General features: G+C 41.3%; 1 pseudogene across 1 annotated transcript; it reads left to right on the forward strand.

Annotated features, from left to right (window-relative positions):
* Positions 1-14778: 14778 nt before the first annotated feature.
* On the forward strand, positions 14779-15891 carry LOC114887509 (annotated as a pseudogene). Its single transcript, XR_003791558.1, has one exon. The product of XR_003791558.1 is annotated as a non-histone chromosomal protein HMG-14 pseudogene (transcript).
* Positions 15892-17039: the final 1148 nt, after the last annotated feature.

Here is a 17039-nt window from a genome sequence, read left to right on the forward strand (position 1 = left end):
AGTTCAGGGGGGTGCCATTTTAAAATTGGGTTTGATATTCCGTATGACCTAATAGTAAGGTGATAATTGGACAGACACCTAGAGAAAATAGGTGAGTCATAGGGATATCTGCAAAGGAAGAGTTCAAGCAAAGAGTACAAAGCAAGTTCAAAGTCCCTGAGGTAGACAGAGTCCAGAGGGCAAAAGAACTAAAAGGAAGTACAAGCTACACTGGAGGAAAAGAAGGAGTCTTTGTTTCCAGAGCAGCAGTCTGGAGGGGGGGAGGGTGAGGGTGGCAAGGGTGCAGCCTGGTGACCAGCTCACCTCTCAGGTGCCAGGCAGCTTCAGGTTGGATGATGCTCCTGACTGTCAAAGAAGGCACCTTCTCTGAGTGTCAGTAGTAAATTCCAAAGGTCTGAAAATCAATGTATTCTTCCTGAAAAACTTTGCTGAAGCTTCTCAGGTGCCCTGTTCTCACTTAAGTATATGCTGCATTGTAACTCTGGAAGCCATTAACTGTGGGCATTACCTTTTTAGCAGAGCCACTGAACAGCTGTTGATAAAAGGTTTACTCAGCAACTCACACCTGGGGAGTTAGCCTTATCCATGGGATTGTGTGGCACAGAGAAAGGGTTTATTTTGATACCTACACTACAGTTCCCCTCCCCCAAACCAACAACCCGCTTTGCTTAAGTCACTTGTCTGAAGATCAGATTGCAAAGAGTATAGAATTGGACATAACTGCCCTCTTGTGAAGCGAGGTAGCCACATATGACCACATGTCTGGGGTGCAGGTTCAAAGAATCCCATCCAGGTCCACCCCTTGTGGCCCTTGGTGCACATGACTTATATCAAGGCAGAGCTGAGCATGCAGCCTGCCTGGAAGCTGACTACTGCTGGCTTGATTGTGGTGATCTCTGGCTCATCACTAAAAATACTTTGCTTCTGACAATATGCAGAGCCAAAGCATGCCTAGATGGTTCTAACCTAGCCCTTCGAGACCTATACTTGAAATTGCCGTAAGGAGAGCCTGCTAGAAGGAGATGATTCTATGTCCCTGTGATTAATGACAATTCCACCTATGTCACAAACTAAATGGCGAACATTTCACTCTAGGTCTAGGTCTAAAGTGTCTCACATGTCTTTTTCCAGTAGTATAAGTGATTATATAGCATTTTCCCCTCACTTCCCAAATCACTCTGGGCACTGTTCCCTACTCCCCACCCCCACTCTCATCCTTGCACCTCCTACCCCCTTCATTCCTACCTGGATACATCCAAAGAGATCCTTCTCTTTCCCAAATAACCAAATGTGATGCTCCATCTGGTCCTCCAACTGTAAGAAAGAAAGAAAGGTCCTTGTCTTCCTGTTCTCTGGCCATTGTTTTCAGCTTGTCTATTGTTGGCTCCTTCTCTTCCATGTGCACCCTAAGTGCTGGTGCCCTAAGGCCCAGCCTTGGTCCTCTTCTGCCCTTTTTTTTTTTTTTTTTTAAATGAAAGCTTCTTTTTTTCTTCCTTTCTTCCTTCCTTTCTTTCTTTCTTTTGGCTGTGTTGGGTCTTCGTTTCTGTGCAAGGGCTTTCTCTAGTTGTGGTGAGCAGGGGCCACTCTTCATTGCAGTGCGTGGGCCTCTCACTATCGTGGCCTCTCTTGCTGCAGAGCACAGGCTCCAGATGCTCAGGCTTGGTAGTTGTGGCTCACGGGCCTAGTTGCTCCGCGGCATGTGGGATCTTCCCAGACCAGGGCTCGAACCCCTGTCGCCTGCACTGGCAGGCAGATTCTCAACCACTGCGCCACCAGGGAAGCCCAAAAGTATGTATTATTGTCTCATTTTACATATGAAGAAAATGAGGCTTAGAATGTTTCATTCATCCACTCTGTAAATATCTGCTGAGGGTCTACCATTGGTTTCAACAACATGGGAGTTGCCAGTGGTCTTAATAAGAGCCCTTTCGTTGGAGCAAAAAATTGATTGGTGTGAATTCAAAAAAGAACAGAAAAATTTATTTGGAAATAGTGACTATTGCACAGGCCAGTATTTTAAGGAGTTTTGTGTAAAGGTAAAAACAGAAATGGGGCTATACCTATAGAGGAAACTGGGAGGTCAAAAGAGGGTTTTTTTTAGTAAGATGGGATAACAGCATCCTGGAATTTCCTTAGCTGAGAGTGGAGAGGTTTTATCCATAGTAGCAGAAATCAGATATAGGAAGATGGGTGGGTGTGGAGGTGGGAATTTGTGGTGCATTTCTTCTGATTCCTTCATTTTCTCAGGAAAGTAGGAAGGAAGGCCAGTAACTGAGAGAAAAGATCAGTGAGGATGTTTGAAGAGTGTAGAAAAAGCATGAGATAGTCTGGAAAGTAGACCATGAATGGACCAGGGAAGTATGGTCCAGTTGAAAGTGGTAGTCATAAATTTAATTTATGAGGTTAGTCAGTAAGATGATGTGTTTTTCTCCAATAATATCTAACTGTATAGATGCAGGTGAGGAGAAGGCAAAGAAGTGAATATAACTACATTTGTGGTTTAGCCAAACAAGTATGTTAAAGCAAGAGAGGGACAGGCAATGAGGGATATTTGCAAGGGAATAATGACTGAATGACCATGAAATTTTAAGATGGATAATGAGTGAGAAGAGGCCATGAAAGTGATGAGGGATGGTGAAACACTTGTAGATCAACAGATGGGAGGCCCTGATGAGGGGTCAAAGTGCTGATGGAGTTGAAGTATTGATGGAGGCAGCATATTGGAAGGGTAGAAGATGGTGGTCAGAGTGGGAGAGTCGAAACTGGAAAATGCAAGTAAATTATGTTCCCAAGATCACACAATAGTATGCTGCAAATTCAGGATTTGAACCAAGTCTCTCTTCTCCCAGAGCCCACCCAGCAGTACCCTGAGGGCAAAGTGAGAGTTGCATCAGGTCAGAGAGTCACATTGGCTTTTGTGGTATCTTTCATGCAAATGAGAAGCCAGAGCTTTCTAAGGGCAACTATTTATAGCACCTCACAGGCCTGCCATGCAACGTTTCTCCTCCCTTTCTCCTCCGCTCCACTTCTTACAGAAATACCAACTGGTTGAAACGGGCTCTTGGCTGGTTCCATGGTGAACATATGTTTGCTGATGACAGGAAACAGACAAGGCCAGCTAATGTGAAAATATGGGGGTCCCTTATGAATTGGGAGTTTAAATACCAGTTTCTGGTGTTTGTGCCTGTGTCATTTTCTCCATGAAACTGATCCTTATCTTTCCAGCTCCATATCTCCCCTGGGGGTGCTTGGTAAGGGCACCCACCCTCTTCAGATATTAACCATCCTCTAACAGCAAAACCGTGACGGGTTTCACGTGGTGTCAGATGTTGGGCAGAGTTAAACACGAAACAGACACCAAGGCACATTGAGATCCTGAGGCAGACTGACGGCAGCCCAGGAATGCAGAGATTGAGGCCTGGTTTCCTACGTGAATGCCGACATATGAAGGTTAACTCTAAACTTCCTGACTGTTGTCTGATCACAGCAGGGTGTCATGTATTCTCCCTCTAACACTCTCTCTCTCTCTCATTCTCTCTCACACACAAATGCATGCATACACCAGAAAACCTGGAGGAGTGTGCTCAGGCTTTTTGAAAGCTGTGTGTCTGGAGGCCACATACCGTGAATTTCAAAAGTAGTGAAAAAGATATAATCTCTAAATATACATATACCCACTCTTTCAGATTCTTTTCCCATATAGGTTATTACAGAATATTGATAAGAGTTCCCTGTGCTACACAGTAGGTCCTTATTAGTTATCTATTTTATATATAGTAGTACGTATGTGTCAATCCCAATCTCCCAGTTTATCCCTCTCCTCCCCTTTCCCCCTGTTAACCATAAGTTTGTTTTCTACATCTGTGACTCAATTTCTGTTTTCACTTTGCTGTACAGCAGAAACTACCACAACATTTTAAATCAACTATACCCCAATAAAAATTTAAAAATAAAAATATGAACACTGTAAAAAATATGTATATATAATCTCTGGTCCTCAGAGATGACAATAATCATTTAGATGAGAATGATCAAAGAAACAACAGGATTTACTGCTATTGTGAATTTGGGATATTTCGGAGTTGCGGCCTTTCAAATGATCCCATAATCTGGCAAAGGCTCCCTCTCTCCCCTGGGGGTCTCAGAGAAGAAGGCCTGTGTCTGCCGCAGCCTCCCCGGTGTGGGTATGCCCTCAGTGAGAGATGCAGCTTCCCCCTCGAGGACGTAGAGAAGCTTGGCTTCTGTCCAAGAGGAATTGTATACCTCATTTATTTCATAGAAAAACATGACTCAAGCAGAGATGCTGGATTTATCTAGAAACGGAGGAGCAGAAAGAATAGTGCTGGTGTGTGTGTGCGCATGCGCACGTTGTGGGGTGGGGAGAGCAGGGAGCCAGGGTCCCGCGGGGGAGATTCCTGAGAATTAGATGTGACTGACAGTGATAATGAAATAGAATATAAGGGTGGGGTTGGCAGGGAGTTCTAGAAACATCTAATCCAGTCTTTTCATTTATAAGGGGGAAAAACCGAGTTTGTAGAACGGAAGTGATTTGCCCACGTTTAAGGCTTTTGGCTCGATAGTGACATTTTATCTTTAGGAGCAATCCAGCAAAGATAAGCCAAGGAGAGGGCTGGCCCCAGGGGAAATTATAGTTCATAATAAGAATCTGACAATAATAATCATTTATCAAGCAACCTATACCCTTGGTACTATACTTAGGTGCTTTATATACATATTCATATCATTTAACCCTCTCAATAACCATATGAAGAAGGAAATGTTTTTTCATTTTATAAGTGAGAAAACCGAGGCTCTGAAGTGTAAGTCACGTGCTTCAGCACATCCTGCTAAGAGATGGCAAGATGGGATTTGAACCAGATCTGTCTAGCCCCAGAACCAAACTCCTGTTTTCCACCTCCCTCGTTCCTGTTCTTTTGCTGTTTTTCATTATTCTGGGTCATAATCTTTTTTCCTCTCCATGCTAGCCTGAATCTCCTCCCACAATATCACAGCCAGACCCAGCCTTCGGATGGCAAGTCATACATGAGAAGCTTTCAATCTCTTCTCTACCTTCCCCCAAAACTCTGTGTCTGTGTTCTCTCTCTCTCTCTCTCTCTACCCACCCCCCTTTCTCAGACATATGTACATACACACACACACACACACACACACACACACACACTTCTTTGAATTAGAATAAAACTTCAAATACCCCTACCCAATACTTTAGTTATGATAAGAATTCTCTCTACACCATCTTTTTAAAAAAAAATTATTTATTTATTTTTGGCTGCGTTGGGTCTTCGTTGCTGCGTGTGGGCTTTCTCTAGTTGTGGCGAGCGGGGCCTACTCGCATAATGTGGTGCGTGGGCTTCTCATTGTGGTGGATTCTCTTGTTGTGGAGCACGAGCTCTAGGTGCATGGGCTTCAGTAGTTGTGGCACACAGGCTCAGTAGTTGTGGCACACGGGCTTAGTTGCTCCACGGCCTGTGGGATCTTCCCGGACCAGAGCTCGAACCCACGTCCCCTGCACTGGCAGGCAGATTCTTAACCACTGTGCCACCAGGGAAGTCTGTCTCTATACCATCTTGAGGAATCCTACCTCTGTCTGAAACCCTCAGTGACAGAAGGACTATTAAGTGCCCACACCATATTTGAGTAACCCTGGTGTCTAGAAAGTGATTCTTTGCAGAGGGTCTTCATATAATGTCTGTTTTTTAGTTTTGATCCCTTTTTCTAGAGTTGAGTTTCATCCCTCTTCTACATTACATTCCTTCTAATACTACATACCACCATACCTCTAATGACCAGCCTATAGCCTGGCACTTGATAGCTTCTTACAAAAGGCTTTTGGATAAACTTCTCAGTGGTGGCACCAAGGGGGTAGTTGGGGGTCTTAAACTCTCCCATAAGCTCTATCAACTCTCCTCTCCAAGTCACTCCAAATAAGTTTTTTAAAATGTGAGCTTGTTATGTATTGATAAATACAGCTTCAAAGCAAATTCCCTTAATTAATACCACCTCACCTAGACTGTCATACCAAAGACCCCCATATATAGAATGCTAGAACTGGCACCATCTCTTTTATGGGTGTTCCTTCCTTCTTGCCAAGAAATGTTGGTGGGTTTAAGATAATACATACCAATGCACTGAAGTGCTTACTCTGGCTCTTAATAGCTCTATGACATCTTTAGCCAATTTCTTAACCTCACTAGAGCCTCCTTCTTCTCATCTGTAAAAGGGAATAAGAATATCTACATCCTATTGTAGTTTTGATGATTTGCTATAATGTATGTATGTAGCACTCAATAAATAAGCAGTCATAAGAAGTATCCATACTATACAATATAGGTTCAGTGGTAATTTGGCATTATCTCTCAAGGAACATATTGTCATTTTAACAGGGACCTATGGTGTTCACAATGATTTCCTTAGATAATGACTCTAACTAAGGCCATTATAGTCATAATGATAGTCAGTGGAAGTGATGGCTTTGGTTATGGTTCTTAGGGACAGCTCTCCTTTTACACTACATTGGGACTGACCACCACCCCTGGAATTTTCTATGAACCTCAGAGTCACAACCAGTGTGGTCTACATAATGGTGAGCTGCTCCTCCACAGAGGCTACCAGCTTTGTACCTTCCTGGGCAATGAGTGATACTCCCATCAGGAAGCCTGTCCCAGTATATCCACAGCAGCTTTATCAAAAGGAGACCCCTCCACACTGGGCTAAGCAGAAAAAAGAGCTTACACAGGAAGCATCCTTTTCTTATATGTGCACAGCATCCTTATTCTAGAGGTTCTTGTTCAGTGACGTACAAAACCAGCATGCCCTGAATCAGGTGGCAGGGTGGAGGGAGATATGTAGCTTGAGAAATTTGTTGTGGAGATTCTGATATGTTCTCTCACCACAGCCGCCTACACATAACCCCTCCCCCTACACACAGTGGCACTCTCATCTTCCACACCCACTTGAGAATCACTCTCTCAGTTGCTTTGCATAGTACCTTTCTAAATGTACATACTCTTGTTGAGTAATTATCCAAAATAATCATCAACCATTTCATCAATATGGATTGACTTTTTAGGGTTCTTGCTGAGTAATTGAATCTGAATGTAATGATTATGTATTTAAATAATCTTCTGTACTTTCTAGTTTAAATCCACTAAGATCACATTAGGAAGGATTCCCCAAAGAGAAAATCAATTTAGCAAAAATCTTCAAAGCAGAGGGCCAATACCCAGCATTATGGCTACTCAGGGCTTGAAGTGGAATTAGGCCTAACCTCATTTGTCACCCCATCAAGACTGCTCCTAACTCAGGAAGACATACTGGACTTTAAAAATGCCTTCTTAGACACCTAATATTCAAGGAATTGGCTCTTTCCCATCCCATCTTACCTGTTTATATATCTCATTATCTCCAGAAGATCCTTTTATTAGTCCCCATCCCAGTTCCAATTGATAAGCTGAGACAAAGAGACAGGGAAAGAGGGAAGGAGAGTAGAAAGGGAGGAGGGAGGGAAGGGAGGAAGAAAGGAATGAAAAGATGGAGAGAATATGCAGTTGTTGAGCACTTAGTATCTGCTAAGCAGCAGAAATGAGTCACAGGACTCAGCAAACATCTTCTATGAGAAACCAGATACTGCTCAAGTGTTGATGATGTTGTCCTTGCCCTTCAGGAGATTATGTCAGTTTCTGTTGGGTAACTGAGTGCCACCAGCTGTCATACCAGCAGGATTAGATCAATTAGTGATTGAAACTCCATGTAAATAATTACATAATTTATAATTTTGTGTTGTTCTAGTTCAAAGTTACTGTAAACACATCGCAGAGTTTGAGGTGTATTCTCACCAAAGGAAACATCAATATGACTAAAGCTGTCACGTGCACTAGGCTCATGTTTGAGTCACATCCAATTCTCATATGACTCACCATTGTTAGCAATAAACCACGAATGTGACCTACTCACATCTGGATTCTGACCATTGGCTAACTATGGAAAGTGCTTACATGTCCTGCTCTGGAATAAATGAGAATAAGGGGACCAAAGCCCAGGTAGACTTCAAAAGACACTCTATACTCACAACTCTCTTGCTTTGGGAGGTTTGATTGAGCCAACTTTTTTACCTGGCAGGGAGCAAAAGCTAATTTGGGGAACTTTTGGAGTTGGTGCAAAGGATGAGCAGTTCTCAAGAGGAAGAGAAATTCTGTGTTGCTGGTTAGCAAATATCAAGGGTCCCATCTGTTCTGTGAGACAAATCATCACTGTACCCATCATTTTGTGTTAGCCTCAGAAGCATGATGTGGCTGCTGCTGCTGCTGCCGCCCTGCACATATCCTCTTGGGCCTTTCATTTTGGTGCCTATGGCACTAGTTTTCAATTTTTGGCATCTGCTTCTCTTTGCCTGAGGGTTTTCTCTGACCTCCAGGCATGATCTGCCCATAGGAATGGCAAATTGGGAAATGCTGAGGATTCACTGCTTCTGGAACCAACCACCAATCAATAACTGATGGGAATGACTGGTCTCTTGCCTCTTGGGTGGGGTAACTCCAACACTCATACTTCACACTGTCTTCCAGACACAAGAATGATTAAACTCCTTCCCACAGCAGTTACCTAATTGATAAGGCATTCTTTATTGGTTACCTTCTCTTCAAATCACTTCCCCACTATACTGCCACTGTTTCTTGGGATCACCTCCCAAATAAATTACTCACACTTAAGTCCTTATCTCCAGGTCTACTTCTGAAGGATCCCAGACTAAGTCACAGGTCATCTTTTCTCACCACATTTTTTTTTTTTTATCACCTTGGTAGAACCAGAAGCTTAAATAATCGAAGTTCTCTTTATCCTTGATTATAAACTAGTGTTGAAAATCCAAACACCCACAGAGATGAGGCAAGTTACATAAACAGGAGAAGAGAGCTGGGTAGAAATTATGCTAACCAGATGGTACATACTCCATCTCAAACGGCCAGCTGCTCTTCAGCCCCAGCCAATTGTTGCCATGTGGAAAAGTAGGCCCAATGTGGCCACATCAAGTTTTTCATGAGATTCCAGAAATCCATATTTTTGTGTAGAATCTCTTTATATGTAAATGTTGGCCACAAATTCAGATGCTTTCATAACATTGGACTAGCCAAATAAAACACATCTGTGAGCTATATTTGACCCAGGGACCACCAGTTTTCAATCACTATTGTAGAAATACAGCCTTTAGCTGGAAATTCATAGTTAACATTTAAAGTAACAAGAGCTGCTGCTCTTAAAATGGATTTTCACAACCATTGTCACATTTCTTCTAGCAGGTCTTATTCTCACCCCATCCCTTCATGGTTGCATCCAGCATTGCATATCTGCTCAAAAAACAAAAGAGACCCAAGTGGAAGGAGAAAGCTAATTATGGACTTGGCATCTGATTGTGGTCTGGCTTAATATGACATTCTCAGAGCCAACTGGAAAGGAAACCACCACCCAAATCCATCACGACATGTGCTATCACAGTAAGTTTAAATTGGGTGGAAATGTTGTGAGTTTAATAAAATAGAACTGCTGAGATGTACATATATATCTGGGTTTAGTTGATAGCTCTTTCAAGGGCATTGTGATGTCAAATATGTTTGGCAGGTTCAATTCTCTTAACACCACATTTGCACTGTTCTTAAGACAGGGGATGATTGAAAGCATATGTGCTAACAGTAACTATGCATGATGTGTGAAATTAATGAAAATGTAGAGGTTTCACTCTGACTTTCATGGTCTTAAGCTAAGCTAGCTCTTTCTAGCTGTGTGGGGAAGAGGAGCAGAGGGTTTCATCATTTTTCCTTCCTTTTCTTCTTCTTTTTTTAATTTCAGGAAACAACTTGAGGCTTTTAGCTTTCCTTTTATTTTGACATTTAGGAACCAAAGTGCATAAATAATAAGAGCTGGGACCCTGGAATCCCATCTCCTCCAGTAAGAAAAATCAGTATCCAGTGGTGCTTTTAGTTCTATGTGTCAACTAGTCACCAAATGAGAAAATGGAAAACAATGACATGTTACTGATTTAAGAGAAAATAACTTTATTTTGAGAAAAAAAGACTGTTATTAAAATAATTGAGGGCTTCCCTGGTGGCACAGTGGTTGAGAGTCTGCCTGCAGATGAAGGGGACACAGGTTCGTGCCCCGGTCCGGGAAGATCCCACGTGCCGCGGAGCGGCTGGGCCCGTGAGCCATGGCTGCTGAGCCTGCGCATCCGGAGCCTGTGCTCCGCAACGGGAGGGGCCACAACAGTGAGAGGCCCGCGTACCACAAAAAAAAAAATAATAATAATTGAGCAGTACTCTCCAAAAGTGTCAGTCAACAAAGAGTAGGAAAGACTGAGGGACTGTCACTGATTGGAGAATACTAAGGAGACAAGACAACTAATGTAATGTGAGATCCTGGATGAGATCATGGAATTAGAAATTGATCTTAATGAAGAAAGCTGGTGAAATTTTATTAAAGTCTAGTTTAGTTATCAGTATTGTACTGAGACTAATAACTTAATTTCGATAATTGTACTATGGTTATATAAGACTTTAATGTAAGAAGAAGCTGAGTGAAGGATATATTGGAACTCTGTGTATTATTTTGGTACTTCTCCTATTAATCTAAAACTATCTTAAGGAGATCAACCATGAAGGCAGAGTAAAAGGACATGGCACTCACCTTACCCCTACAAAGACGTAAAAAATACATCTACGAGTGGAGTAATTCTCACTGAAAACAAACTGGAAACTGGAAGAGGGGCTCCTGTATAACAAAGGCTGTAAGAAAGATACACATATAATCGGGTAGGAAGGAGAAAGAATGATCAGGTCAGGACCTGTGCCCCTGGGAGGGGATTCAGAGGAAAAGGGAGCTTACATGGGCAGACACTCATGCTGGGGAGTAAGTGGTAAGAGCCACAGACTGGGTTCCCCAGCCCTGGGGTGTTATGTGGTGGAAGATGAGCCCCCCTGGCTGGTTGGAGGGCTTCTGGGAGTAACAGGAGGGCTGTGGGAAGCCTGGATACCACTTGTGAGGAGCATGCATGTGCTGACCCATCCCCCAAGGCAGGGCAGTGAGAGGTCTGCTCTAGCAGATGGCAGATTTCCTGTGACCACCTCAGTGTGCACCCCAGCCCTAGCCGAGCGAATGCTCCAGCCCCGCTTACTTCATGTCACACTGTAGCACTGGACCTGGGGTGGCCGTGACTAGGGGGAAAACTAGACCCTGGATGCAGAGATTACGAGTCTTCAGGAAGAGCCTGGGTGGGGCAGTGGTCCTTGCTGGCACTTACTCAAACAGCACATCAGAAACAGCCCAGACCTCTGATGGAGCCTGCTCCACCACAGCTCAACCCCCAGTACACATTGAGAGTCCAAGCAGCCCTGACTGCCCTGCAGTGTGACTCCATAATAGGGCAGGGGAGGTGGAGGCTTGGGGGAGTGATTGGCTGTGAGGGACAAAGGAGACTTGCACAGGAGTCTGCATCCGAGCAGAGCAAGGGAAACAATTGCTGGCACCTGCACAGGCAGTGCATTGGAAACAGCTAAGACCTCTGTCTGTGGCTGACACAAGCTGAGAGCCTGCACAGGGCACACTTGCTTCAGCACTCCCCCCACTGCTGAAGCAAGGGTCCTGGTTCAGGGAGAGGGGAAAGCACACACTTAAAGGGAACAGAGCCATCTGGGGCCCAACCCTCAGAGCTGCTACTCCAGCAACTTGGAAATCAGACCCCCACCCCTGATAAGGCAATTATGACCGCTGAGCAGAGGGAAGTCCCATCCCATACCCAGCTCCAGCAGTAACCCCTCTATCTCCAGGCCCAGTCTCTACCCAAGTGATAGCTGTCAGCACACTCTGAGGAAAAACATGACTTGCATCCATGTCAAATCCAGCTCTCCCACCAAAGGCATTGGGCACATGCAGCCTGTGTAGGAATGCTCCCACAAAAGAACAACACTTTAAGAGCATAATAGGTAACTTTTCCCCCTAAATTCACAGAGGCAGAGAAGGTTAAGCAAAATGAAAAGGCAGAGGAACTGGTCTCAATTGAAAAAGCAAGAGAAGAACCCTGAAAAAATAAATATGAAATAGAAAAAAACAACTTACCAGATAAAGAATTCAAAACATTGTTAATAAAATGTTAACTGAATTAGAGAAAAGAATAGATGTACACAGTGAGTATTTTAATGAGGAACTAGAAAATATAAAAAAGACCCAATCAGATATGAAGAATTCAATATCTAAGACAAAAACACATTAGAAGGAATGAATAGCAGACTGGCATGTTACAGAAGAATGTATAAGTGATCTGGAAGATAGAATAATGGAAATCACCCAATCAGAAAAACAAAAACAAGTTTTAAAAAAGAAAACAATTTAAAAGATATTTGGGATAACATGAAGTGTATCAACGTTCACATTATAGGAGTCCCAGGAGGAGAAGAGAGAGGGAAGGGGACCAAAAATGTACTTGAGGGTGGGCTTCCCTTGTGGCGCAGTGGTTGAGAGTCCGCCTGCCGATGCAGGGGACACGGGTTCGTGCCCCGGTCTGGGAGGATCCCACATGCCGCGGTGGCTGGGCCCATGAACCATGGACCCTGAGCCTGCACGTCCAGAGCCTGTGCTACGCAACAGGAGAGGCCATAACAGTGAGAGACCCGCGTACCACCAAATAAAATAAAATAAAATAAAAGTACTTGAGGAAATTGTGGCTGAAAACTAGACAAACCTGAAAAAGGAAACAGATATCTAGGTAAAAGAAGCACAGAGGGTCCCAAACAAGATGAGTCCAAACAAACACACACCAAGACATATCACAACTAAAATGGCGAAAGTTAAAGATACACAGAGAATTCTAAAGCCAGCAAGACGAAAACGAAGAGTCATATACAAGGGAATCCCCATAGGCTATCAACTGACTTCTCTGTAGAAACTTTGTAGGCCAGAAGGGAGTAGTATGATATAACTAAAGTGTGGAAAGGGAAAAACCTGCAACCTAGGATACTCTACCCAGCAAGACTATCATTTAGAATAGCAGGAGAGATAAAGGATTCTCAGACAAGCAAAAACTAAAAGAGTTCATCAATACTAAACCTACCCTGAAATAAATGTTAAAAAGTCTTCTCTAAGTGGAAAAGAAGTCAGAATCTATAGGAAAGGGAAAGTCCCACTAGAAAAAGCAAATATATAGTATGGACTGAGGATCAACCACTTAAGTAAGCCAGTATGATGATTAAGAAACAAAAAAATTATAAAAACAACTATAACTATAGTAAAAAGCTAAGAGATAAACATGAAGATTAAAATATGACATCAAAAATACAAAATGTGTGAGAGGCAAGTAAAAAATGTAGATCTTTTAGAATCTGTTTAAACTGAAATGGCTACCAGTATAAAACAAGTAGATATAGTTGTAAGTCAAGATGTATGGGCGCCATGGTAACAGCAAATCAAAAATCTACATTAGATACACAAAACCTAAAAGGAAAGGAACACAAGCATACTACTAAAGAAAATCAGCAAACCACGAGGGAAGGAATAAAAAGTAAAAGATATGAACAGAGAACTACAAAAAAAGAAAGAAAACAAGTGATAAAATGGCAATAAGTACATACTTATTAATAATTACTTTAAATGTCACTGGACTAAATGCTTCAGTCAAAAGACATAGGGTGGGATTGGATTAAAAAACCAAGATTCTGCTATATACTGTCTACAAGAGACACACTTCAGAGCTAAAGACACAAACAGAATGAAAGTGAGGGGATAGAAAAAGATATTTCATGAAAATGGAAATGACAAGAAAGTAGGGGGTACCAATACTCATACCAGGCAAAATAGGCTTTAAAACAAAGGCTATAACAAGAGGCAAAGAAGGGTATTTTATAATGATAAAAGGATCAATATAATAAGAATATATTATATTTGCTAACATATATGCACCCAATACAGGAGCACCTAAATATATAAAGCAAATACAAACAGACATAAAGGGAGAAATTGACAGTAATACAATAATAGTAGGGGACTTTAACACCACACTGACATCAATGAACAGATCATACAAACAGAAAATCATTAAGGCAACAGTGGTCTCAAATGACAAAAGAGACCAGTTGAACTTAGTAGATATCTATAGGACATTCCATCCAAAGACAGCAGAATACACAATCTTTTCAAATGTACATGGAATGTTATGCAGGATACATCATGTGCTCAGCCACAAAATAATTCTCAACAAGTTTAAGAGGATAGAAATTATATCAAGCATTTTTTTCTGACCTCAATGGTATGAAACTAGAAATCAATTACAGAAAGAAAAAATGGAGAAAGAACAAACGTGTGCTACTAAACATGCTACTAAAAAACATGCTACTAAAACACCAATGGGTCAATAAAGGAATCAAAGAGAAAATCAGAAAGTATCTCAAGACAAATGAAAATGGAAACACAATACTCTAAAATTTATGGGATGCAGCAAAAGCAGTTCTAAGATGGAAGTTTATAGCAATACAGCCTTCCTAAAAAACAAGAAAATCTCAAACAAACAGCCTAACGTACCACCTAAAAAAATTAGGAAAAAAAAGAGCAAAGCCATAAATCAGCAGAAAGGAGGAAATAATAAAGATTATAGAGGAAATAAATAAAATAGAGATTAAAAAATCAATAGAGGGTAGGAGGAGTGGCAGCGGCCAGGCAGCTCAGTTTTGCAAAGACTCTCGGCGTGCAACAGCCCACAGGCACCTGGCACGTGCCTGACCCACCACCTTCCTGCCCAAGAGGAAGGTCAGCTCCTCCAAGGGGGCGGTGAAGGAGGAGCCCAAGAGGAGATTGGCGAGGTTGTCAGCTAAACCGGCTCCTGTAAAAGTGGAAACAAAGCCAAAAAGGCAGCAGGAAAAAATCTTCAGACAAAAAAGTGCAAACAAAAGGGAAAAGGGGAGCAAAGGGAAAACAGGCTGAAGTGACTAACCAAGAGACTGAAGAAGACTTACCTGCAGAAAATGGAGAAACTAAAAATGAGGAGAGCCCAGCTTCTGATGAAGCAGGAAAGAAAGAAGCCAAGTCTGATTAATATCACACACCCAGTCCTATCAATGGTCCCTGTCTCCCTTCTTGTACAATCCAGAGGAATATTTTTATCAACTATTTTGTAAATGCAAGTTTTTTAGTAGCTCTAGAAACATTTTGAAAAAGGAGGGAATCCCACCTCATCCCATTTTTTAAGTGTAAATCCTTTTTTTAAAGAGGTGAAATCATTTGCTGGTTGTTTATTTTTTGGTACAATCAGAAAATAGTGGAATATTGAATATGGGAGGCTTTGACTGTCTTGGGTGTCAGCTTAACATTCCACAGATGGAGGGTAGCTTTTATATCCTATAATACAAAGCATATTAAATGGCAGTTTGGAGTCAGTTATGCATTTAATGTCTTAAACACTTTAAATTACTTCTCTTCCCATGTTGTTTTTGGTAGGATTGTTTCCTAAAGCAAACCACTCACCCCTTGATCTTGGCTCTCCTGGGCAGAATTTTGTGCACTCTGTAACATCTTTGGTCATGGTAGTCCAGTTCTTCTAGTAACTGTTAATGTGCTGTGAACGATTGACAATTTGAGTATGTAGTGTACATGATATTAAATTGTGAATTAGTGGGACTTACAATGTAACAGCATACCAATATTTGAAGATATTGGTACTTGATATCCTGTGAAGGAAAATTTGCTTCCAAATTTTAAACTGGAAAGTCACTGGAATAACTGTTCAGAAAAGAATCACGACTACATGATTTTTTAGATTTTTGGTATGTATGTTGAGACTTGTGTACAAATTGAAATGTCTGTGTACTGATCCTCAAAACAACCAATAAAATCTCAATTATGAAAGAATCTCTTGAAGCACACACAAAAAAAACACTAGAAAAGATCAATGAAACCAAGAGCTGTATTTTGAAAAGATAAACAAAATCGATAAACTTTTAGGCAGGCTCAACAAGAAGAAAAGAGAGAGGACCCAAATAAACAAGATAAAAAATGAAAGAAGAGAAATAACAACCAATATCACATAAATACAAAAAATCATAATGGAATACTACAAACAGTTATATGACAACAAATTGGACAACCTAGAGGAAATGCACAAATTTCTAGAAATATACAACCTGCCAAGACTGAATCAGGAAGAAACAGATAATTTGAACAGACAAATCACTAGTAGTGAAATTGAATTTGTAATAAAACAAAACAAAACAAAACAAAAAAAACTCCCAGCAAAAAAAGTTCAGAACCAGAGAGCTTCACAGGGGAATTCTACCAAACATATAAAGAAGAGCTAATTCTTATCCTTCTCAAACTATTCCAAAAAATTGACAGGATGGAACACTCCCATATTTATTCTAAAAGGCACAATTACCCTGATACCAAATAAAAACAAAGACACTACAAAAAAGAGAGAACATTACAGGCCAATGTCTTTGATAAATATATGCAAAAATTCTCCACAAAATATTCATAAAGCGAATTCAACAAAATGTAAAAAGGATTATACACCACGGTCAAGTTGGATTTATTCCAGGGACACAGGAAGGTTCAATATTTGTATATCAATCAATGTGATACACCACATTAAAAAAAGAAAGGATAAAGATCACATGGTCATCTCAATAGACACAGAAAAAGCATTTGACAAAATTCAACATCAATTCATGATAAAAAGTGGGTATAGGGGGAACATCTCAACATAATAAAGGCCATTTATGACAAACCCACAGCTAACATCATCATCAATGGTGAAAAGTTGAAAGTCTTTCCTTTAAATTTACAAACAAGACAAGGATACCCACTCTCTCCACTTCTATTTAACATAGTATTAGAAGTTTTGGCCACAGCAATCAGACAAGAAAAAGAAAAGGTATCCGAATTGGAAGGGAAGAAGTAAAACTGCCACTATTTGCAGATGATGAGATACTCTATATAGAAAACCCTGAAGTCTCCACCAAAAAACTATTAGAACTAGTAAATGAATTTAG

The sequence above is a fragment of the Monodon monoceros genome, unplaced genomic scaffold (genome assembly GCF_005190385.1).
Source record: "Monodon monoceros isolate NGI ecotype Baffin Bay Population unplaced genomic scaffold, NGI_Narwhal_1 Super_Scaffold_7, whole genome shotgun sequence".
NCBI classification, from domain to species: domain Eukaryota; kingdom Metazoa; phylum Chordata; class Mammalia; order Artiodactyla; family Monodontidae; genus Monodon; species Monodon monoceros.